Source organism: Schistocerca piceifrons, chromosome 1 (genome assembly GCF_021461385.2).
Source record: "Schistocerca piceifrons isolate TAMUIC-IGC-003096 chromosome 1, iqSchPice1.1, whole genome shotgun sequence".
In the NCBI taxonomy this organism is placed as follows: Eukaryota; Metazoa; Arthropoda; class Insecta; order Orthoptera; family Acrididae; genus Schistocerca; species Schistocerca piceifrons.
In genome coordinates this window covers 397,136,615-397,141,614 of record NC_060138.1, presented here as the reverse complement: position 1 = coordinate 397,141,614, position 5,000 = coordinate 397,136,615, and the positions used below count along the sequence as shown (strand labels likewise).

Below are 5,000 nucleotides of genomic sequence, written 5' to 3'. Positions count from 1 at the left end.
CGTTGTCGAGCGCAATCCGCCTATTCTCGAAGGGGATTGTCACATCGACGATGGTCACAGTCTTCGCGGCCTCGTCAGTTATTACGAGGTCCGGACGCAGCCCACTGCTGTCCCCTATGACGGCTTGGTTAATCCTGATGTCAGGAACAGCAGCGTTTCCTCTCCTTGGCCGCCCAGCGACTGCTGTCGCGAGGCGGTTGAGGACCGCGTTGTGACGATACTGCAGGGCTGCTGAGTGCACCATGCACGCGTTAATCACGTGCGGGAGCGTCTCGTTGTTGTGGCCACAGCGTCGGCAGGCTTTGTTGTTGTTTGCCCGCCCATCAAAGCGGCGACAACCGTTCAGAGGCACGACTCCGAGCCTGGCGCGATGGATAAAGCGCCAGTCTGCGAAGCGGGTGTATTTGCCTCCCGCTATGAAGTGGTTGGACGCTGTGGACTCCCTGGTGCACTCGAACACCTTCCCCTGGTCCGGTTTCCTGAGTAGGATGTGGCGCAGGCGCTGTCTCAGACACTCGCGGAGCGTCCGCGAGAGAAGACGTTTGGCGCCCCCTCCCACCCGGACATGCTCGACGCCAGTGTTGACGATGCGTCCCACGCTGTCATCATCGTGCTGCGGTCCATCGCCGCCATCTTCAAGGTGTCGTGTAGTCCCGGTCGCCGTCGCCTCCGTGGCCGGCTGCGTCACCCCTCCGATGCCGCCGTGTTCCGCGTCGTCAGCGATGGCGGGCCGGCCGCCGACCTCCACCTGCAACTCGGAAAGCAGTTCACTCCAGCGCCAGGTGACGCCACGCGGCGCTAGGCGCCTTGTGGCGTTCCTGACGCGCGTCCACAGTGACTGGATGTCACCACCGTCGCGTGCGAGGTCACCCTCAGTGCTGCCGCTAAGGTAGGTGGCCAAGTCGGAACGACTCGGCTCCCTCCCCAGTCGGCGGCGCGCGGCCGTAGATAGAGTGGCCCAGGCGATGTCTCGGACGGTGGCGTCGTCGCAGTGCAGCATGCGGAAGCCGTGGACGATCGTCGAGATGTCCGCAGCGTCCGCGAGCGGCGTCAGGCCGCATCCTCCCTCTCCCAGCGCGAGGTAGAGCTGTTCAGTGGACGCACGCTGTGGGAGGAACAGCCAAGATTTGACAGCCGCTTTCACTGCCTTGTCGAGTGCAGATAGCGGCCCCTTGCGTACCGCTCCGCCCCGCATGACAAAGTCAAGCCTAGGGAGGAGGAAGACACGCACAGCGTCAATCTTCTGCCAGGGAGCCAGCAGGGAAGCGTCCAGGTGCTGCAAGTCGCGTCGAATTGCCGCGATCGCATCCGTTGGCGTCTGCGTGACTTTGTACCCGGTGGGGACGCCAAGATGGAGGTAGGCGTCACCCGCACCGAGCACGGCTGGTTCTCCCCCTTGCAGGGCGAATACCGAGCCTAGTGTCTGCCGACGGCGGATGTGAAGCGTGGCACACTTCGACGGCTTGAAGGTAAGCCCGGCCCACGTCGCCGCCTCACCCACAACATTGAGGAGCGTCTGCATCGCCTCTGAATCCCGCGCCAGAAGCACGATATCGTCCGCATACGCCAGTGCACTCACACTGACGCCGCTAAGCGGAATACCACACTCATTTCTGAGCGAGGTTGCGGCGCGAAGTACCGGCTCGAGCGCGAGATTGAAGACGATGGGCGACAGTGGACAGCCCTGCTTGACGCCCGCCTGGATCTCTATCTCCTCCGTTAGTCCGTCAGATGTACGGACGCGGGTGGAGCAACCATCGTACATATCGGCAATTAGCTGATGCAATTGCTCTGGTAGTCCCATCCTGCTCAGTACTCCAAGGAGGTGAGCGTGAGGCACTGAACCGAAAGCATTCGCTAGATCAAGCCAAGCAAAGCATGCTTGGCCTCCCCTGCGCCTTGCATCATCAATTGCCGTCTGCACAATGAAGTTGTGCTCGTAGCAGCCTTCAAACGTGCGGAAGCCCTTCTGTTCCGGGGAGAGCAGGTTCAACCGCTCCGCCCAGAGAGAAGTGCGGTCCGCAACGATTGCAGCAAAGAGCTTAGAGACAGTAGAGCTCAATGCTAAAGGCCGCCAGTTTGTCACGTCCGAAACGTCCCCTTTCTTATGGATGAGGACGGTAGTGGATATTTTCCACTGCACCGGAGTCTTCCGCTCATTCCAGCAGCGCGAGAAGATCTTAGCTAGCACGTGGCAGCCAGGATCCTCACGTCGCAAGTCTGAGTAGGTGACTCCGTCTGCCCCAGGAGCAGTGTTGCTCGCCTTCTGGAGCCGCTGTTGCACCTCTGAAGGTGTGATCGGCAGCAGGACCTCCTCGCTGACATCAGGAGGTGTGGTGGCGGCAAAGTCCGGGACAGCAGCTGGTGCATCTGTAACGGAAAAGTCGGATTTAGAGTATATTACCTTAAAGTGCTCCGTGAGCACGTTGCCATCGATTTGGCAGTACGGCGACGTCTCGCCAAGGACGCGCTGCATCGCCTTGCGCCGGTCCGCGCGATACAGCTTCTGAATCTCAGACGCTGCATTCGCGTCGTACCGACGCTCGGCGGCCGCCGCGCGCCGTGCGCCACGTCCACCGCGCCGCCCACCGCGGCCGCGTGTAGGGGCAGGGGGAGGGGGATTGGCAGCAGCGTCGGCGCGGCCCTCGCCGCGGTGCGCTGCTGCTGGTGGCCCATCCTGTCGACCTCCGGCTGCCTGGCGTTGTGGCTTCGTCTCGGCGATCTCGGAGATGAAGTCCTCGACGGCCGCGACGAATGCGTCCCACGGTTGGTTGTGGACGCTCTCCAGGGCCGCCAGCCAGCGCCGCTGCCTCTCCGTTAGCCGAGCGTCGGCCGGGGGAGGGGGGGGCGGAGCTGCCTCAGTTGCGCCCTGTTCGGAAGGTACAGGGGGGCCTGTCAGGTCTGGTGTAGGACGGGAGCCTTGCGGCGGGAGGTTGGGACTGGGCCGGGTGTTACGGCGTCGGCGTCTCCTCTTCTTGCTGCCAGTTCTCGGAGACGCAGCAGCAGTCCCTCCGTTCACGTCGCGCCGCTCCGTCGTCTGCGTCGGTGGTGGTGCCGTGCTGCCATCTGGCGTGGGCCGCTCAGTGCTGCTTTCAATCGCCGCGCTGGTGACAGGTGGCGCAGCGGTAGCAGCAGGGGCCGGTGTAGCTTGCGCCGGCCTGGCGCTCGGGTCGGGCGCACCGCGGCTGGTGTTCGCCGCGCCGCCAACAGATGGCCCGGCGGTCGCCAGCGGCCCGCCGCCGGCGCGAGAAACACGGGGTGTAGCTCGCGCCGGCTGACCGGGCGCGCCGGCTCGCCCCGGGCCGCTGTTACGCGGACTGGGTGCCCGACGATCGCTACCAGATGGCGCAGTGGTCGTAGGGGTGGCCGGTGTAGCCCGCGCCGGCCGGGCGTCTCGAGGTGTAGCTCGCGCCGGCCTGGCGCTCGGGCCCAGCGCACCGCGGCTGTTGCTCGCCGCGCCGCCAACAGATGGCCCAGCGGTCGCCCGCGCCCTGCCGCCGGCGCGAGATACACGAGGTGTAGCTCGCGCCGGCCGCCCAGGCGCGTTGGCTCGCGCCGGGCCGCTGTTACGCGGACTGGGCGGTATGATGCGCCGTCGGTCCGGGGGCGGTGGTCTGCGTCCTGCAGCACGGCGTCTGTCCCTCCGTGGGGTGACTACGTGCCACTCGTTGTCTGAAACAGAGGCTGCTTGTTTAGTAGCACTCCCTGCCTGAGCGGAGACGGAGTGACGGGCGTCACTCGACGTAACCGCCGGCAGGGCAGAGGAAACGCGGCGCGTGTACGTCTGCGACCGTACAAGCACCACACCATCCGGTGCATCCGCCGGGCGCGCGGCCTTTGGTGCGTCAATCGGCGGCGCGGCTGCGCCGTGAGTGACAACACCAACGGTCGCGGCGAGCGAGGCAGCCTGCCTGCCACTGCCCACCCGCACCGCAGAGCCACCTGTTGGCGGCGTAGCGAATGCGGGCGGCAGTCCCAGGCCGGTACCCACGCTCCCGACAGATGGCGGGCGGGAGGCGCCTGCGGTAGCCGCACGACGTGGCCAGCGTACGCCACTGGGCGCAATGGCCGGCGCGGGCAGCGGCGAGCCGCGGCCTTTGTCGGACACTGCGCCTCTGGCCGGAGCGACGCGTTCGGCGGCAGGCGTCGGCAGCGTGCTGCCTTCACCTCCCGAACTTGCGCTCGGCACTCGTGGCGACGCGGTTGACGTCGCGGAGCGTGTCGGCAGGGGGATGCCAGACCTCCTCGGCGTGCGCACACAGAGTACACACGACGCGGGGGTGGCAACCACCGCCGTCCTGGGCGTCGCAGACGCCTGCACACTCACACAGGGTGAGGGCAAGGCAGCCTGTGAGCCCACCACGCTGCTGCGGGTCAGGACCGCCGCGTAAGTTAATCCTAAGTCCAGCCGGTCTGTCCTACTAGCTTCGGGGACCGGACTGGGCTGTGGCCATAGCCCCTCTCTATTATCTAAGGCTAGGCGGCCTATGGTACTAACTTCCCGAGCCGCTTTCGCCTGTGGCTTGCGCCCAGCACTAACTAAGGACGAAGGGCCTGTCCTACTAGCTTCGGGGGCCCTCGCCTGTGACCTCCCGCCGGCTGACCTCTCTGGGTGCCCCAGAGAGCCAGACACGGCATCGTGTCCCATACTCACTCTCCCCCGACTGGCAGCGCCGGGGGTTGCGGAGTCTGCATTGCAGAGCCGCTGGTGTAGCCGCAGCGTCTTCAGCCGCGGGTCGCGTCGGCCGCAAAACTGACACTCGAAAACGGGAACCGTTTCCGGGTCGTGCAGCCTCCTGTAGTGGCGGAGAAGGGCCGAGTGGTCCTTGTACTCCCCAAAAGTTGGTCTCCCGGCAGCCTTGGTGACGAAGCAGATCCGGCAGCGGAAGACCTCCGCCGGCAGCGTCACCACAAGCTCCATTGTTCAGGTCGCGGACCTGAAACAGGAGAATAAGCGCGACCGCTTCCCGGTGCAGTAATCAGTCCATATGAGCTCACAT

The 5,000-nt window shown here is 65.3% G+C and overlaps 1 non-coding gene across 1 annotated transcript in view; it reads right to left on the bottom strand.

The window, feature by feature from the left end:
* Positions 1-4,869: 4,869 nt before the first annotated feature.
* The window catches only part of LOC124721492, a 188-nt gene continuing 57 nt past the window's right edge, over positions 4,870-5,000 (bottom strand). Inside the window, exon 1 of the small nuclear RNA XR_007006340.1 lies at positions 4,870-5,000. This exon is cut by the window's right edge and continues 57 nt beyond it. This is a non-coding gene — a small nuclear RNA (U2 spliceosomal RNA).